Source organism: Schistocerca gregaria, unplaced genomic scaffold, assembly GCF_023897955.1.
Source record: "Schistocerca gregaria isolate iqSchGreg1 unplaced genomic scaffold, iqSchGreg1.2 ptg000180l, whole genome shotgun sequence".
NCBI lineage: Eukaryota > Metazoa > Arthropoda > Insecta > Orthoptera > Acrididae > Schistocerca > Schistocerca gregaria.
In genome coordinates this window covers 786,057-804,932 of record NW_026061730.1, presented here as the reverse complement: position 1 = coordinate 804,932, position 18,876 = coordinate 786,057, and the positions used below count along the sequence as shown (strand labels likewise).

Here is an 18,876-nt window from a genome sequence, read left to right as displayed (position 1 = left end):
TTCGCTTTGGCGCGACGTCGAACCATAAATAAGGCTGTCACTAGCGTGAGCGTCGTGTAAAGTCGGAAAAGTCATCTGCATGGGTGATTGCCAAGTTTGGGGAGCGATTCGTAGTACGATCAGTGCAATGGAGACGCGGAAACTTGTTGTGTCCCAGTGTTTTGCAGTTGGACGACAAGAGTTTTACACAGTAGCAAAGAGCGAGGCACTGAGTTGGCATGAACAATGGAGAGCACAATGGGGCTCGAGATGTGCTTGTTACCTCAGGTGCTGTGTGATTGTGGACAAGGAGTGAAATGGACCAATTTGTGACCGCCCTTTCAATTTAAGACGTTCAAAACAGACGGAATTTGCATTCGTAATACCAGAGCATCGAAACTACTTGGGACTCTTGTGTATATGAACGTGTCCGCGCCTTTGTATTCTGGTACCTTCGCCGCTACAAACCAACCAACCATCGTGTCCGTGCACATCAGAGTCGCAAAGAATGGAGAATAGCCAGGCTTGGTCGTGTGTGTAGCTGTAGCTCAGTTGACAGATCGTTCGCTTAGCGTGTGAACGGTCTCGGGTTCAAGCCCCGGCTCCTCCATGTTTTGTGGTCAGTACATGGTAAGTGTTGGTCGCGGCGAACATAAACGCACGCAAGAAGTTGCAAAACCAGTGTCACAGACTGATATGATGTATACTGTCATAAGGAGAGCAAGATGTAAGTGTGGGGACCGGCTGTTATCGTGGTGTCATCGAGTGCAGATCTGTCTTAGGTATCACGGCTTAACGTCATTGAAGTCTAGAGAGTGGACAACACGTTCGTCTTACTCAGAGCGGTGTCTGAACTCTATTTTCGACGTTATGCGTGCCACTTTCATTGTGGCCAACTACGATTCGATACAGAATGCACGAAACCTGAAAGACACCCTCACTGATACATAGAGAGTAGTGTTTGTCTGCGGAATAATGGGAGTGCAAGGGTCTGTGACGTTGATATGACTGTATGTAGCACTACTAGTTAACGGGGGGATGGGCGTAGCTCAGATGGTAGAGCGCTCGCTTAGCGTGCGAGAGGTACTGGGATCGATACCCAGCGCCTCCAGAATTTTTAACACACCTACATGCGCACCTTGCCATGCAAGTGGAATAATTCCCAATTGGCGAGCGTGCTTTTATTCGTGCGCAGGAAGCACCCTCCTCCCACATCTACACTTAATTTAGAAACAGTACAAATGTTCCCATAAGTTTCTCAGGCCTACGTCGGAAAGATCTGCCTTGCGCCGATTTCACGTAAATCCCACTGCACGTTCCCATTCTTTGCCTGCAGTCGGCTGCTACTGGTGTTGCTGGTTGTGACTGCTGATAACAGATGCCGTAGCAATCAATTCATGGAGTGAGTTGTATGTTTTGCGATAGTCTGTCTCTGACAAGGAAGCACAGGTGATATAGGTGCGAACACAGGAAGCTTGCAGCCCCTCGCTGCCTGCAGGCACAGAGCAGCCACACTAGGAGAGCGGCCTAAGCCGTAGGCGAAATGTGCTCATTCGCTTTGGCGCGACGTCGAACTATAAATAAGGCTGTCACTAGCGTGAGCGTTGCGTGAGCGTCGTGTAAAGTCGGAAAAGTCATCTGCATGGGTGATTGCCAAGTTTGGGGAGCGATTCGTAGTACGATCAGCGCAATGGAGACGCGGAAACTTGTTGTGTCCCAGTGTTTTGCAGTTGGACGACAAGAGTTTTACACAGTAGCAAAGAGCGAGGCACTGAGTTGGCATGAACAATGGAGAGCACAATGGGGCTCGAGATGTGCTTGTTACCTCAGGTGCTGTGTGATTGTCGACAAGGAGTGAAATGGACCAATTTGTGACCGCCCTTTCAATTTAAGACGTTCAAAACAGACGGAATTTGCATTCGTAATACCAGAGCATCGAAACTACTTGGAACTCTTGTGTATATGAACGTGTCCGCGCCTTTGTATTCTGGTACCTTCGCCGCTACAAACCAACCAACCATCGTGTCCGTGCACATCAGAGTCGCAAAGAATGGAGAATAGCCAGGCTTGGTCGTGTGTGTAGCTGTAGCTCAGTTGACAGATCGTTCGCTTAGCGTGTGAACGGTCTCGGGTTCAAGCCCCGGCTCCTCCATGTTTTGTGGTCAGTACATGGTAAGTGTTGGTCGCGGCGAACATAAACGCACGCAAGAAGTTGCAAAACAAGCGTCACAGACTGATATGATGTATACTGTCATAAGGAGAGCAAGATGTAAGTGTGGGGACCGGCTGTTATCGTGGTGTCATCGAGTGCAGATCTGTCTTAGGTTTCACGGCTTAACGTCATTGAAGTCTAGAGAGAGGACAACACGTTCGTCTTACTCAGAGCGGTGTCTGAACTCTATTTTCGACGTTATGCGTGCCACTTTCATTGTGGCCAACTACGATTCGATACAGAATGCACGAAACCTGAAAGACACCCTCACTGATACATAGAGAGTAGTGTTTGTCTGCGGAATAATGGGAGTGCAAGGGTCTGTGTTGTTGATATGACTGTATGTAGCACTACTAGTTAACGGGGGGATGGGCGTAGCTCAGATGGTAGAGCGCTCGCTTTGCGTGCGAGAGGTACTGGGATCGATACCCAGCGCCTCCAGAATTTTTAACACACGTACATGCGCACCTTGCCATGCAAGTGGAATAATTCCCAATTGGCGAGCGTGCTTTTATTCGTGCGCAGGAAGCACCCTCCTCCCACACCTACACTTAATTTAGAAACAGTACAAATGTTCCCATAAGATTCTCAGGCCTACGTCGGAAAGATCTGCCTTGCGCCGATTTCACGTAAATCCCACTGCACGTTCCCATTCTTTGCCTGCAGTCGGCTGCTACTGGTGTTGCTGGTTGTGACTGCTGATAACAGATGCCGTAGCAATCAATTCATGGAGCGAGTTGTATGTTTTGCGATAGTCTGTCTCTGACAAGGAAGCACAGGTGATATAGGTGCGAACACAGGAAGCTTGCAGCCCCTCGCTGCCTGCAGACACAGAGCAGCCACACTAGGAGAGCGGCCTAAGCCGTAGGCGAAATGTGCTCATTCGCTTTGGCGCGACGTCGAACTATAAATAAGGCTGTCACTAGCGTGAGCGTCGTTTAAAGTCGGAAAAGTCATCTGCATGGGTGATTGCCAAGTTTGGGGAGCGATTCGTAGTACGATCAGTGCAATGGAGACGCGGAAACTTGTTGTGTCCCAGTGTTTTGCAGTTGGACGACAAGAGTTTTACACAGTAGCAAAGAGCGAGGCACTGAGTTGGCATGAACAATGGAGAGCACAATGGGGCTCGAGATGTGCTTGTTACCTCAGGTGCTGTGTGATTGTCGACAAGGAGTGAAATGGACCAATTTGTGACCGCCCTTTCAATTTAAGACGTTCAAAACAGACGGAATTTGCATTCGTAATACCAGAGCATCGAAACTACTTGGAACTCTTGTGTATATGAACGTGTCCGCGCCTTTGTATTCTGGTACCTTCGCCGCTACAAACCAACCAACCATCGTGTCCGTGCACATCAGAGTCGCAAAGAATGGAGAATAGCCAGGCTTGGTCGTGTGTGTAGCTGTAGCTCAGTTGACAGATCGTTCGCTTAGCGTGTGAACGGTCTCGGGTTCAAGCCCCGGCTCCTCCATGTTTTGTGGTCAGTACATGGTAAGTGTTGGTCGCGGCGAACATAAACGCACGCAAGAAGTTGCAAAACCAGCGTCACAGACTGATATGATGTATACTGTCATAAGGAGAGCAAGATGTAAGTGTGGGGACCGGCTGTTATCGTGGCGTCATCGAGTGCAGATCTGTCTTAGGTATCACGGCTTAACGTCATTGAAGTCTAGAGAGTGGACAACACGTTCGTCTTACTCAGAGCGGTGTCTGAACTCTATTTTCGACGTTATGCGTGCCACTTTCATTGTGGCCAACTACGATTCGATACAGAATGCACGAAACCTGAAAGACACCCTCACTGATACATAGAGAGTAGTGTTTGTCTGCGGAATAATGGGAGTGCAAGGGTCTGTGACGTTGATATGACTGTATGTAGCACTACTAGTTAACGGGGGGATGGGCGTAGCTCAGATGGTAGAGCGCTCGCTTAGCGTGCGAGAGGTACTGGGATCGATAGCCAGCGCCTCCAGAATTTTTAACACACCTACATGCGCACCTTGCCATGCAAGTGGAATAATTCCCAATTGGCGAGCGTGCTTTTATTCGTGCGCAGGAAGCACCCTCCTCCCACACCTACACTTAATTTAGAAACAGTACAAATGTTCCCATAAGATTCTCAGGCCTACGTCGGAAAGATCTGCCTTGCGCCGATTTCACGTAAATCCCACTGCACGTTCCCATTCTTTGCCTGCAGTCGGCTGCTACTGGTGTTGCTGGTTGTGACTGCTGATAACAGATGCCGTAGCAATCAATTCATGGAGTGAGTTGTATGTTTTGCGATAGTCTGTCTCTGACAAGGAAGCACAGGTGATATAGGTGCGAACACAGGAAGCTTGCAGCCCCTCGCTGCCTGCAGACACAGAGCAGCCACACTAGGAGAGCGGCCTAAGCCGTAGGCGAAATGTGCTCATTCGCTTTGGCGCGACGTCGAACTATAAATAAGGCTGTCACTAGCGTAAGCGTTGCGTGGGCGTCGTGTAAAGTCGGAAAAGTCATCTGCATGGGTGATTGCCAAGTTTGGGGAGCGATTCGTAGTACGTTCAGTGCAATGGAGACGCGGAAACTTGTTGTGTCCCAGTGTTTTGCAGTTGGACGACAAGAGTTTTACACAGTAGCAAAGAGCGAGGCACTGAGTTGGCATGAACAATGGAGAGCAAAATGGGGCTCGAGATGTGCTTGTTACCTCAGGTGCTGTGTGATTGTCGACAAGGAGTGAAATGGACCAATTTGTGACCGCCCTTTCAATTTAAGACGTTCAAAACAGACGGAATTTGCATTCGTAATACCAGAGCATCGAAACTACTTGGAACTCTTGTGTATATGAACGTGTCCGCGCCTTTGTATTCTGGTACCTTCGCCGCTACAAACCAACCAACCATCGTGTCCGTGCACATCAGAGTCGCAAAGAATGGAGAATAGCCAGGCTTGGTCGTGTGTGTAGCTGTAGCTCAGTTGACAGATCGTTCGCTTAGCGTGTGAACGGTCTCGGGTTCAAGCCCCGGCTCCTCCATGTTTTGTGGTCAGTACATGGTAAGTGTTGGTCGCGGCGAACATAAACGCACGCAAGAAGTTGCAAAACCAGCGTCACAGACTGATATGATGTATACTGTCATAAGGAGAGCAAGATGTAAGTGTGGGGACCGGCTGTTATCGTGGTGTCATCGAGTGCAGATCTGTCTTAGGTATCACGGCTTAACGTCATTGAAGTCTAGAGAGTGGACAACACGTTCGTCTTACTCAGAGCGGTGTCTGAACTCTATTTTCGACGTTATGCGTGCCACTTTCATTGTGACCAACTACGATTCGATACAGAATGCACGAAACCTGAAAGACACCCTCACTGATACATAGAGAGTAGTGTTTGTCTGCGGAATAATGGGAGTGCAAGGGTCTGTGACGTTGATATGACTGTATGTAGCACTACTAGTTAACGGGGGGGTGGGCGTAGCTCAGATGGTAGAGCGCTCGCTTAGCGTGCGAGAGGTTCTGGGATCGATACCCAGCGCCTCCAGAATTTTTAACACACCTACATGCGCACCTTGCCATGCAAGTGGAATAAGTCCCAACCAGCAGAGGTGTGTAGGCAGATACGAGCGAACGATTAACATCCACAATTGGCGAGCGTGCTTTTATTCGTGCGCAGGAAGCACCCTCCTCCCGCACCTACACTTAATTTAGAAACAGTACAAATGTTCCCATAAGATTCTCAGGCCTACGTCGGAAAGATCTGCCTTGCGCCGATTTCACGTAAATCCCACTGCACGTTCCCATTCTTTGCCTGCAGTCGGCTGCTACTGGTGTTGCTGGTTGTGACTGCTGATAACAGATGCCGTAGCAATCAATTCATGGAGTGAGTTGTATGTTTTGCGATAGTCTGTCTCTGACAAGGAAGCACAGGTGATATAGGTGCGAACACAGGAAGCTTGCAGCCCCTCGCTGCCTGCAGGCACAGAGCAGCCACACTAGGAGAGCGGCCTAAGCCGTAGGCGAAATGTGCTCATTCGCTTTGGCGCGACGTCGAACTATAAATAAGGCTGTCACTAGCGTGAGCGTCGTGTAAAGTCGGAAAAGTCATCTGCATGGGTGATTGCCAAGTTTGGGGAGCGATTCGTATTACGATCAGTTCAATGGAGACGCGGAAACTTGTTGTGTCCCAGTGTTTTGCAGTTGGACGACAAGAGTTTTACACAGTAGCAAAGAGCGAGGCACTGAGTTGGCATGAACAATGGAGAGCACAATGGGGCTCGAGATGTGCTTGTTACCTCAGGTGCTGTGTGATTGTCGACAAGGAGTGAAATGGACCAATTTGTGACCGCCCTTTCAATTTAAGACGTTCAAAACAGACGGAATTTGCATTCGTAATACCAAAGCATCGAAACTACTTGGAACTCTTGTGTATATGAACGTGTCCGCGCCTTTGTATTCTGGTACCTTCGCCGCTACAAACCAACCAACCATCGTGTCCGTGCACATCAGAGTCGCAAAGAATGGAGAATAGCCAGGCTTGGTCGTGTGTGTAGCTGTAGCTCAGTTGACAGATCGTTCGCTTAGCGTGTGAACGGTCTCGGGTTCAAGCCCCGGCTCCTCCATGTTTTGTGGTCAGTACATGGTAAGTGTTGGTCGCGGCGAACATAAACGCACGCAAGAAGTTGCAAAACCAGCGTCACAGACTGATATGATGTATACTGTCATAAGGAGAGCAAGATGTAAGTGTGGGGACCGGCTGTTATCGTGGTGTCATCGAGTGCAGATCTGTCTTAGGTATCACGGCTTAACGTCATTGAAGTCTAGAGAGTGGACAACACGTTCGTCTTACTCAGAGCGGTGTCTGAACTCTATTTTCGACGTTATGCGTGCCACTTTCATTGTGGCCAACTACGATTCGATACAGAATGCACGAAACCTGAAAGACACCCTCACTGATACATAGAGAGTAGTGTTTGTCTGCGGAATAATGGGAGTGCAAGGGTCTGTGACGTTGATATGACTGTATGTAGCACTACTAGTTAACGGGGGGATGTGCGTAGCTCAGATGGTAGAGCGCTCGCTTGGCGTGTGAGAGGTACTGGGATCGATACCCAGCGTCTCCAGAATTTTTAACACACCTACATGCGCACCTTGCCATGCAAGTGGAATAATTCCCAATTGGCGAGCGTGCTTTTATTCGTGCGCAGGAAGCACCCTCCTCCCACACCTACACTTAATTTAGAAACAGTACAAATGTTCCCATAAGATTCTCAGGCCTACGTCGGAAAGATCTGCCTTGCGCCGATTTCACGTAAATCCCACTGCACGTTCCCATTCTTTGCCTGCAGTCGGCTGCTACTGGTGTTGCTGGTTGTGACTGCTGATAACAGATGCCGTAGCAATCAATTCATGGAGTGAGTTGTATGTTTTGCGATAGTCTGTCTCTGACAAGGAAGCACAGGTGATATAGGTGCGAACACAGGAAGCTTGCAGCCCCTCGCTGCCTGCAGACACAGAGCAGCCACACTAGGAGAGCGGCCTAAGCCGTAGGCGAAATGTGCTCATTCGCTTTGGCGCGACGTCGAACTATAAATAAGGCTGTCACTAGCGTGAGCGTCGTGTAAAGTCGGAAAAGTCATCTGCATGGGTGATTGCCAAGTTTGGGGAGCGATTCGTAGTACGATCAGTGCAATGGAGACGCGGAAACTTGTTGTGTCCCAGTGTTTTGCAGTTGGACGACAAGAGTTTTACACAGTAGCAAAGAGCGAGGCACTGAGTTGGCATGAACAATGGAGAGCACAATGGGGCTCGAGATGTGCTTGTTACCTCAGGTGCTGTGTGATTGTCGACAAGGAGTGAAATGGACCAATTTGTGACCGCCCTTTCAATTTAAGACGTTCAAAACAGACGGAATTTGCATTCGTAATACCAGAGCATCGAAACTACTTGAAACTCTTGTGTATATGAACGTGTCCGCGCCTTTGTATTCTGGTACCTTCGCCGCTACAAACCAACCAACCATCGTGTCCGTGCACATCAGAGTCGCAAAGAATGGAGAATAGCCAGGCTTGGTCGTGTGTGTAGCTGTAGCTCAGTTGACAGATCGTTCGCTTAGCGTGTCAACGGTCTCGGGTTCAAGCCCCGGCTCCTCCATGTTTTGTGGTCAGTACATGGTAAGTGTTGGTCGCGGCGAACATAAACGCACGCAAGAAGTTGCAAAACCAGCGTCACAGACTGATATGATGTATACTGTCATAAGGAGAGCAAGATGTAAGTGTGGGGACCGGCTGTTATCGTGGTGTCATCGAGTGCAGATCTGTCTTAGGTATCACGGCTTAACGTCATTGAAGTCTAGAGAGTGGACAACACGTTCGTCTTACTCAGAGCGGTGTCTGAACTCTATTTTCGACGTTATGCGTGCCACTTTCATTGTGGCCAACTACGATTCGATACAGAATGCACGAAACCTGAAAGACACCTTCACTGATACATAGAGAGTAGTGTTTGTCTGCGGAATAATGGGAGTGCAAGGGTCTGTGACGTTGATATGACTGTATGTAGCACTATTAGTTAATGGGGGGGATGGGCGTAGCTCAGATGGTAGAGCGCTCGCTTAGCGTGCGAGAGGTACTGGGATCGATACCCAGCGCCTCCAGACTTTTTAACACACCTACATGCGCACCTTGCCATGCAAGTGGAATAATTCCCAATTGGCGAGCGTGCTTTTATTCGTGCGCAGGAAGCACCCTCCTCCACCACCTACACTTAATTTAGAAACAGTACAAATGTTCCCATAAGATTCTCAGGCCTACGTCGGAAAGATCTGCCTTGCGCCGATTTCACGTAAATCCCACTGCACGTTCCCATTCTTTGCCTGCAGTCGGCTGCTACTGGTGTTGCTGGTTGTGACTGCTGATAACAGATGCCGTAGCAATCAATTCATGGAGTGAGTTGTATGTTTTGCGATAGTCTGTCTCTGACAAGGAAGCACAGGTGATATAGGTGCGAACACAGGAAGCTTGCAGCCCCTCGCTGCCTGCAGACACAGAGCAGCCACACTAGGAGAGCGGCCTAAGCCGTAGGCGAAATGTGCTCAACGCTTGGGCGCGACGTCGAACTATAAATAAGGCTGTCACTAGCGTGAGCGTCGTGTAAAGTCGGAAAAGTCATCTGCATGGGTGATTGCCAAGTTTGGGGAGCGATTCGTAGTACGATCAGTGCAATGGAGACGCGGAAACTTGTTGTGTCCCAGTGTTTTGCAGTTGGACGACAAGAGTTTTACACAGTAGCAAAGAGCGAGGCACTGAGTTGGCATGAACAATGGAGAGCACAATGGGGCTCGAGATGTGCTTGTTACCTCAGGTGCTGTGTGATTGTCGACAAGGAGTGAAATGGACCAATTTGTGACCGCCCTTTCAATTTAAGACGTTCAAAACAGACGGAATTTGCATTCGTAATACCAGAGCATCGAAACTACTTGGAACTCTTGTGTATATGAACGTGTCCGCGCCTTTGTATTCTGGTACCTTCGCCGCTACAAACCAACCAACCATCGTGTCCGTGCACATCAGAGTCGCAAAGAATGGAGAATAGCCAGGCTTGGTCGTGTGTGTAGCTGTAGCTCAGTTGACAGATCGTTCGCTTAGCGTGTCAACGGTCTCGGGTTCAAGCCCCGGCTCCTCCATGTTTTGTGGTCAGTACATGGTAAGTGTTGGTCGCGGCGAACATAAACGCACGCAAGAAGTTGCAAAACCAGCGTCACAGACTGATATGATGTATACTGTCATAAGGAGAGCAAGATGTAAGTGTGGGGACCGGCTGTTATCGTGGTGTCATCGAGTGCAGATCTATCTTAGGTATCACGGCTTAACGTCATTGAAGTCTAGAGAGTGGACAACACGTTCGTCTTACTCAGAGCGGTGTCTGAACTCTATTTTCGACGTTATGCGTGCCACTTTCATTGTGGCCAACTACGATTCGATACAGAAAGCACGAAACCTGAAAGACACCCTCACTGATACAAAGAGAGTAGTGTTTGTCTGCGGAATAATGGGAGTGCAAGGTTCTGTGACGTTGATATGACTGTATGTAGCACTACTAGTTAACGGGGGGATGGGCGTAGCTCAGATGGTAGAGCGCTCGCTTAGCGTGCGAAAGGTACTGGGATCGATACCCAGCGCCTCCAGAAATTTTAACACACCTACATGCGCACCTTGCCATGCAAGTGGAATAATTCCCAATTGGCGAGCGTGCTTTTATTCGTGCGCAGGAAGCACCCTCCTCCCACACCTACACTTAATTTAGAAACAGTACAAATGTTCCCATAAGATTCTCAGGCCTACGTCGGAAAGATCTGCCTTGCGCCGATTTCACGTAAATCCCACTGCACGTTCCCATTCTTTGCCTGCAGTCGGCTGCTATTGGTGTTGCTGGTTGTGACTGCTGATAACAGATGCCATAGCAATCAATTCATGGAGTGAGTTGTATGTTTTGCGATAGTCTGTCTCTGACAAGGAAGCACAGGTGATATAGGTGCGAACACAGGAAGCTTGCAGCCCCTCGCTGCCTGCAGACACAGAGCAGCCACACTAGGAGAGCGGCCTAAGCCGTAGGCGAAATGTGCTCATTCGCTTGGGCGCGACGTCGAACTATAAATAAGGCTGTCACTAGCGTGAGCGTCGTGTAAGGTCGGAAAAGTCATCTGCATGGGTGATTGCCAAGTTTGGGGAGCGATTCGTAGTACGATCAGTGCAATGGAGACGCGGAAACTTGTTGTGTCCCAGTGGTTTGCAGTTGGACGACAAGAGTTTTACACAGTAGCAAAGAGCGAGGCACTGAGTTGGCATGAACAATGGAGAGCACAATGGGGCTCGAGATGTGCTTGTTACCTCAGGTGCTGTGTGATTGTCGACAAGGAGTGAAATGGACCAATTTGTGACCGCCCTTTCAATTTAAGACGTTCAAAACAGACGGAATTTGCATTCGTAATACCAGAGCATCGAAACTACTTGGAACTCTTGTGTATATGAACGTGTCCGCGCCTTTGTATTCTGGTACCTTCGCCGCTACAAACCAACCAACCATCGTGTCCGTGCACATCAGAGTCGCAAAGAATGGAGAATAGCCAGGCTTGGTCGTGTGTGTAGCTGTAGCTCAGTTGACAGATCGTTCGCTTAGCGTGTGAACGGTCTGGGGTTCAAGCCCCGGCTCCTCCACGTTTTGTGGTCAGTACATGGTAAGTGTTGGTCGCGGCGAACATAAACGCACGCAAGAAGTTGCAAAACCAGCGTCACAGACTGATATGATGTATACTGTCATAAGGAGAGCAAGATGTAAGTGTGGGGACCGGCTGTTATCGTGGTGTCATCGAGTGCAGATCTATCTTAGGTATCACGGCTTAACGTCATTGAAGTCTAGAGAGTGAACAACACGTTCGTCTTACTCAGAGCGGTGTCTGAACTCTATTTTCGACGTTATGCGTGCCACTTTCATTGTGGCCAACTACGATTCGATACAGAATGCACGAAACCTGAAAGACACCCTCACTGATACATAGAGAGTAGTGTTTGTCTGCGGAATAATGGGAGTGCAAGGGTCTGTGACGTTGATATGACTGTATGTAGCACTACTAGTTAACGGGGGGATGGGCGTAGCTCAGATGGTAGAGCGCTCGCTTAGCGTGCGAGAGGTACTGGGATCGATACCCAGCGCCTCCAGAAATTTTAACACACCTACATGCGCACCTTGCCATGCAAGTGGAATAATTCCCAATTGGCGAGCGTGCTTTTATTCGTGCGCAGGAAGCACCCTCCTCCCACACCTACACTTAACTTAGAAACAGTACAAATGTTCCCATAAGATTCTCAGGCCTACGTCGGAAAGATCTGCCTTGCGCCGATTTCACGTAAATCCCACTGCACGTTCCCATTCTTTGCCTGCAGTCGGCTGCTACTGGTGTTGCTGGTTGTGACTGCTGATAACAGATGCCGTAGCAATCAATTCATGGAGTGAGTTGTATGTTTTGCGATAGTCTGTCTCAGACAAGGAAGCACAGGTGATATAGGTGCGAACACAGGAAGCTTGCAGCCCCTCGCTGCCTGCAGACACAGAGCAGCCACACTAGGAGAGCGGCCTAAGCCGTAGGCGAAATGTGCTTATTCGCTTTGGCGCAACGTCGAACTATAAATAAGGCTGTCACTAGCGTGAGCGTCGTGTAAAGTCGGAAAAGTCATCTGCATGGGTGATTGCTAAGTTTGGGGAGCGATTCGTAGTACGATCAGTGCAATGGAGACGCGGAAACTTGTTGTGTCCCAGTGTTTTGCAGTTGGACGACAAGAGTTTTACACAGTAGCAAAGAGCGAGGCACTGAGTTGGCATGAACAATGGAGAGCACAATGGGGCTCGAGATGTGCTTGTTACCTCAGGTGCTGTGTGATTGTCGACAAGGAGTGAAATGGACCAATTTGTGACCGCCCTTTCAATTTAAGACGTTCAAAACAGACGGAATTTGCATTCGTAATACCAGAGCATCGAAACTACTTGGAACTCTTGTGTATATGAACGTGTCCGCGCCTTTGTATTCTGGTACCTTCGCCGCTACAAACCAACCAACCATCGTGTCCGTGCACATCAGAGTCGCAAAGAATGGAGAATAGCCAGGCTTGGTTGTGTGTGTAGCTTTAGCTCAGTTGACAGATCGTTCGCTTAGCGTGTCAACGGTCTCGGGTTCAAGCCCCGGCTCCTCCATGTCTTGTGGTCAGTACATGGTAAGTGTTGGTCGCGGCGAACATAAACGCACGCAAGAAGTTGCAAAACAAGCGTCACAGACTGATATGATGTATACTGTCATAAGGAGAGCAAGATGTAAGTGTGGGGACCGGCTGTTATCGTGGTGTCATCGAGTGCAGATCTGTCTTAGGTATCACGGCTTAACGTCATTGAAGTCTAGAGAGTGGACAACACGTTCGTCTTACTCAGAGCGGTGTCTGAACTCTATTTTCGACGTTATGCGTGCCACTTTCATTGTGGCCAACTACGATTCGATACAGAATGCACGAAACCTGAAAGACACCCTCACTGATACATAGAGAGTAGTGTTTGTCTGCGGAATAATGGGAGTGCAAGGGTCTGTGACGTTGATATGACTGTATGTAGCACTACTAGTTAACGGGGGGATGGGCGTAGCTCAGATGGTAGAGCGCTCGCTTAGCGTGCGAGAGGTACTGGGATCGATACCCAGCGCCTCCAGAATTTTTAACACACCTACATGCGCACCTTGCCATGCAAGTGGAATAATTCCCAATTGGCGAGCGTGCTTTTATTCGTGCGCAGGAAGCACCCTCCTCCCACACCTACACTTAATTTAGAAACAGTACAAATGTTCCCATAAGATTCTCAGGCCTACGTCGGAAAGATCTGCCTTGCGCCGATTTCACGTAAATCCCACTGCACGTTCCCATTCTTTGCCTGCAGTCGGCTGCTACTGGTGTTGCTGGTTGTGACTGCTGATAACAGATGCCGTAGCAATCAATTCATGGAGCGAGTTGTATGTTTTGCGATAGTCTGCCTCTGACAAGGAAGCACAGGTGATATAGGTGCGAACACAGGAAGCTTGCAGCCCCTCGCTGCCTGCAGACACAGAGCAGCCACACTAGGAGAGCGGCCTAAGCCGTAGGCGAAATGTGCTCATTCGCTTTGGCGCGACGTCGAACTATAAATAAGGCTGTCACTAGCGTGAGCGTTGCGTGTGCGTCGTGTAAAGTCGGAAAAGTGATCTTCATGGGTGATTGCCAAGTTTGGGGAGCGATTCGTAGTACGATCAGTGCAATGGAGACGCGGAAACTTGTTGTGTCCCAGTGTTTTGCAGTTGGACGACAAGAGTTTTACACAGTAGCAAAGAGAGAGGCACTGAGTTGGCATGAACAATGGAGAGCACAATGGTGCTCGAGATGTGCTTGTTACCTCAGGTGCTGTGTGATTGTCGACAAGGAGTGAAATGGACCAATTTGTGACCGCCCTTTCAATTTAAGACGTTCAAAACAGACGGAATTTGCATTCGTAATACCAGAGCATCGAAACTACTTGGAACTCTTGTGTATATGAACGTGTCCGCGCCTTTGTATTCTGGTACCTTCGCCGCTACAAACCAACCAACCATCGAGTCCGTGCACATCAGAGTCGCAAAGAATGGAGAATAGCCAGGCTTGGTCGTGTGTGTAGCTGTAGCTCAGTTGACAGATCGTTCGCTTAGCGTGTGAACGGTCTCGGTTTCAAGCCCCGGCTCCTCAATGTTTTGTGGTCAGTACATGGTAAGTGTTGGTCGCGGCGAACATAAACGCACGCAAGAAGTTGCAAAACCAGCGTCACAGACTGATATGATGTATACTGTCATAAGGAAAGCAAGATGTAAGTGTGGGGACCGGCTGTTATCGTGGTGTCATCGAGTGCAGATCTGTCTTAGGTATCACGGCTTAACGTCATTGAAGTCTAGAGAGTGGACAACACGTTCGTCTTACTCAGAGCGGTGTCTGAACTCTATTTTCGACGTTATGCGTGCCACTTTCATTGTGGCCAACTACGATTCGATACAGAATGCACGAAACCTGAAAGACACCCTCACTGATACATAGAGAGTAGTGTTTGTCTGCGGAATAATGGGAGTGCAAGGGTCTGTGACGTTGATATGACTGTATGTAGCACTACTAGTTAACGGGGTGGTGGGCGTAGCTCAGATGGTAGAGCGCTCGCTTAGCGTGCGAGAGGTACTGGGATCGATACCCAGCGCCTCCAGAATTTTTAACACACCTACATGCGCACCTTGCCATGCAAGTGGAATATTTCCCAACCAGCAGAGGTGTGTAGGCAGATACGAGCGAACGATTAACATCCACAATTGGCGAGCGTGCTTTTATTCGTGCGCAGGAAGCACCCTCCTCCCACACCTACACTTAATTTAGAAACAGTACAAATGTTCCCATAAGATTCTCAGGCCTACGTCGGAAAGATCTGCCTTGCGCCGATTTCACGTAAATCCCACTGCACGTTCCCATTCTTTGCCTGCAGTCGGCTGCTACTGGTGTTGCTGGTTGTGACTGCTGATAACAGATGCCGTAGCAATCAATTCATGGAGTGAGTTGTATGTTTTGCGATAGTCTGTCTCTGACAAGGAAGCACAGGTGATATAGGTGCGAACACAGGAAGCTTGCAGCCCCTCGCTGCCTGCAGACACAGAGCAGCCACACTAGGAGAGCGGCCTAAGCCGTAGGCGAAATGTGCTCATTCGCTTTGGCGCGACGTCGAACTATAAATAAGGCTGTCACTAGCGTGAGCGTTGCGTGTGCGTCGTGTAAAGTCGGAAAAGTGATCTTCATGGGTGATTGCCAAGTTTGGGGAGCGATTCGTAGTACGATCAGTGCAATGGAGACGCGGAAACTTGTTGTGTCCCAGTGTTTTGCAGTTGGACGACAAGAGTTTTACACAGTAGCAAAGAGAGAGGCACTGAGTTGGCATGAACAATGGAGAGCACAATGGTGCTCGAGATGTGCTTGTTACCTCAGGTGCTGTGTGATTGTCGACAAGGAGTGAAATGGACCAATTTGTGACCGCCCTTTCAATTTAAGACGTTCAAAACAGACGGAATTTGCATTCGTAATACCAGAGCATCGAAACTACTTGGAACTCTTGTGTATATGAACGTGTCCGCGCCTTTGTATTCTGGTACCTTCGCCGCTACAAACCAACCAACCATCGTGTCCGTGCACATCAGAGTCGCAAAGAATGGAGAATAGCCAGGCTTGGTCGTGTGTGTAGCTGTAGCTCAGTTGACAGATCGTTCGCTTAGCGTGTGAACGGTCTCGGTTTCAAGCCCCGGCTCCTCAATGTTTTGTGGTCAGTACATGGTAAGTGTTGGTCGCGGCGAACATAAACGCACGCAAGAAGTTGCAAAACCAGCGTCACAGACTGATATGATGTATACTGTCATAAGGAAAGCAAGATGTAAGTGTGGGGACCGGCTGTTATCGTGGTGTCATCGAGTGCAGATCTGTCTTAGGTATCACGGCTTAACGTCATTGAAGTCTAGAGAGTGGACAACACGTTCGTCTTACTCAGAGCGGTGTCTGAACTCTATTTTCGACGTTATGCGTGCCACTTTCATTGTGGCCAACTACGATTCGATACAGAATGCACGAAACCTGAAAGACACCCTCACTGATACATAGAGAGTAGTGTTTGTCTGCGGAATAATGGGAGTGCAAGGGTCTGTGACGTTGATATGACTGTAAGTAGCACTACTAGTTAACGGGGTGGTGGGCGTAGCTCAGATGGTAGAGCGCTCGCTTAGCGTGCGAGAGGTACTGGGATCGATACCCAGCGCCTCCAGAATTTTTAACACACCTACATGCGCACCTTGCCATGCAAGTGGAATATTTCCCAACCAGCAGAGGTGTGTAGGCAGATACGAGCGAACGATTAACATCCACAATTGGCGAGCGTGCTTTTATTCGTGCGCAGGAAGCACCCTCCTCCCACACCTACACTTAATTTAGAAACAGTACAAATGTTCCCATAAGATTCTCAGGCCTACGTCGGAAAGATCTGCCTTGCGCCGATTTCACGTAAATCCCACTGCACGTTCCCATTCTTTGCCTGCAGTCGGCTGCTACTGGTGTTGCTGGTTGTGACTGCTGATAACAGATGCCGTAGCAATCAATTCATGGAGTGAGTTGTATGTTTTGCGATAGTCTGTCTCTGACAAGGAAGCACAGGTGATATAGGTGCGAACACAGGAAGCTTGCAGCCCCTCGCTGCCTGCAGGCACAGAGCAGCCACACTAGGAGAGCGGCCTAAGCCGTAGGCGAAATGTGCTCATTCGCTTTGGCGCGACGTCGAACTATAAATAAGGCTGTCAGTAGCGTGAGCGTTGCGTGGGCGTCGTGTAAAGTCGGAAAAGTCATCTGCATGGGTGATTGCCAAGTTTGGGGAGCGTTTCGTAGTACGATCAGTGCAATGGAGACGCGGAAACTTGTTGTGTCCCAGTGTTTTGCAGTTGGACGACAAGAGTTTTACACAGTAGCAAAGAGCGAGGCACTGAGTTGGCATGAACAATGGAGAGCACAATGGGGCTCGAGATGTGCTTGTTACCTCAGGTGCTGTGTGATTGTCGACAAGGAGTGAAATGGACCAATTTGTGACCGCCCTTTCAATTTAAGACGTTCAAAACAGACGGAATTTGCATTCGTAATACCAGAGCATCGAAACTACTTGGAACTCTTGTGTATATGAACGTGTCCGCGCCTTTGTATTCTGGTACCTTCGCCGCTACAAACCAACCAACCATCGTGTCCGTGCACATCAGAGTCGCAAAGAATGGAGAATAGCCAGGCTTGGTCGTGTGTGTAGCTGTAGCTCAGTTGACAGATCGGTCGCTTAGCGTGTGAACGGTCTCGGGTTCAAGCCCCGGCTCCTCCATGTTTTGTGGTCAGTACATGGTAAGTGTTGGTCGCGGCGAACATAAACGCACGCAAGAAGTTGCAAAACAAGCGTCACAGACTGATATGATGTATACTGTCATAAGGAGAGCAAGATGTAAGTGTGGGGACCGGCTGTTATCGTGGTGTCATCGAGTGCAGATCTGTCTTAGGTATCACGGCTTAACGTCATTGAAGTCTAGAGAGTGGACAACACGTTCGTCTTACTCAGAGCGGTGTCTGAACTCTATTTTCGACGTTATGCTTGCCACTTTCATTGTGGCCAACTACGATTCGATACAGAATGCACGAAACCTGAAAGACACCCTCACTGATACATAGAGAGTAGTGTTTGTCTGCGGAATAATGGGAGTGCAAGGGTCTGTGACGTTGATATGACTGTATGTAGCACTACTAGTTAAGGGGGGATGGGCGTAGCTCAGATGGTAGAGCGCTCGCTTAGCGTGCGAGAGGTACTGGTATCGATACCCAGCGCCTCCAGAATTTTTAACACACCTACATGCGCACCTTGCCATGCAAGTGGAATAATTCCCAATTGGCGAGCGTGCTTTTATTCGTGCGCAGGAAGCACCCTCCTCCCACACCTACACTTAATTTAGAAACAGTACAAATGTTCCCATAAGATTCTCAGGCCTACGTCGGAAAGATCTGCCTTGCGCCGATTTCACGTAAATCCCACTGCACGTTCCCATTCTTTGCCTGCAGTCGGCTGCTACTGGTGTTGCTGGTTGTGACTGCTGATAACAGATGCCGTAGCAATCAATTCATGGAGTGAGTTGTATGTTTTGCGATAGCCTGTCTCTGACAAGGAAGCACAGGTGATATAGGTGCGAACACAGGAAGCTTGCAGCCCCTCGCTGCCTGCAGACACAGAGCAGCCACACTAGGAGAGCGGCCTAAGCCGTAGGCGAAATGTGCTCATTCGCTTTGGCGCGACGTCGAACTATAAATAAGGCTGTCACTAGCGTGAGCGTTGCGTGGGCGTCGTGTAAAGTCGGAAAAGTCATCTGCATGGGTGATTGCCAAGTTTGGGGAGCGATTCGTAGTACGATCAGTGCAATGGAGACGCGGAAAATTGTTGTGTCCCAGTGTTTTGCAATTGGACGACAAGAGTTTTACACAGTAGCAAAGAGCGAGGCACTGAGTTGGCATGAACAATGGAGAGCACAATGGGGCTCGAGATGTGCTTGTTACCTCAGGTGCTGTGTGATTGTCGACAAGGAGTGA

The 18,876-nt window shown here is 49.1% G+C and overlaps 8 non-coding genes across 8 annotated transcripts; all 8 read left to right on the top strand.

Moving 5' to 3' along the window:
* Positions 1–1,015: 1,015 nt before the first annotated feature.
* Positions 1,016–1,090, top strand: Trnaa-agc (transfer RNA alanine (anticodon AGC)). Its single transcript has one exon. It is a non-coding gene; the product is annotated as a tRNA-Ala (tRNA).
* Positions 1,091–2,557: 1,467 nt separating this feature from the next.
* On the top strand, positions 2,558–2,632 carry Trnaa-ugc (transfer RNA alanine (anticodon UGC)). Its single transcript has one exon. It is a non-coding gene; the product is annotated as a tRNA-Ala (tRNA).
* A 2,999-nt stretch (positions 2,633–5,631) lies between these two features.
* Trnaa-agc (transfer RNA alanine (anticodon AGC)) lies at positions 5,632–5,705 on the top strand. Its single transcript has one exon. It is a non-coding gene; the product is annotated as a tRNA-Ala (tRNA).
* Positions 5,706–8,741: 3,036 nt separating this feature from the next.
* Trnaa-agc (transfer RNA alanine (anticodon AGC)) lies at positions 8,742–8,816 on the top strand. Its single transcript has one exon. It is a non-coding gene; the product is annotated as a tRNA-Ala (tRNA).
* Positions 8,817–11,802: 2,986 nt separating this feature from the next.
* Positions 11,803–11,877, top strand: Trnaa-agc (transfer RNA alanine (anticodon AGC)). Its single transcript has one exon. It is a non-coding gene; the product is annotated as a tRNA-Ala (tRNA).
* A 1,456-nt stretch (positions 11,878–13,333) lies between these two features.
* Positions 13,334–13,408, top strand: Trnaa-agc (transfer RNA alanine (anticodon AGC)). Its single transcript has one exon. It is a non-coding gene; the product is annotated as a tRNA-Ala (tRNA).
* Positions 13,409–14,876: 1,468 nt separating this feature from the next.
* Positions 14,877–14,950, top strand: Trnaa-agc (transfer RNA alanine (anticodon AGC)). Its single transcript has one exon. It is a non-coding gene; the product is annotated as a tRNA-Ala (tRNA).
* Positions 14,951–16,466: 1,516 nt separating this feature from the next.
* Trnaa-agc (transfer RNA alanine (anticodon AGC)) lies at positions 16,467–16,540 on the top strand. Its single transcript has one exon. It is a non-coding gene; the product is annotated as a tRNA-Ala (tRNA).
* The last annotated feature ends 2,336 nt before the right edge of the window (positions 16,541–18,876 follow it).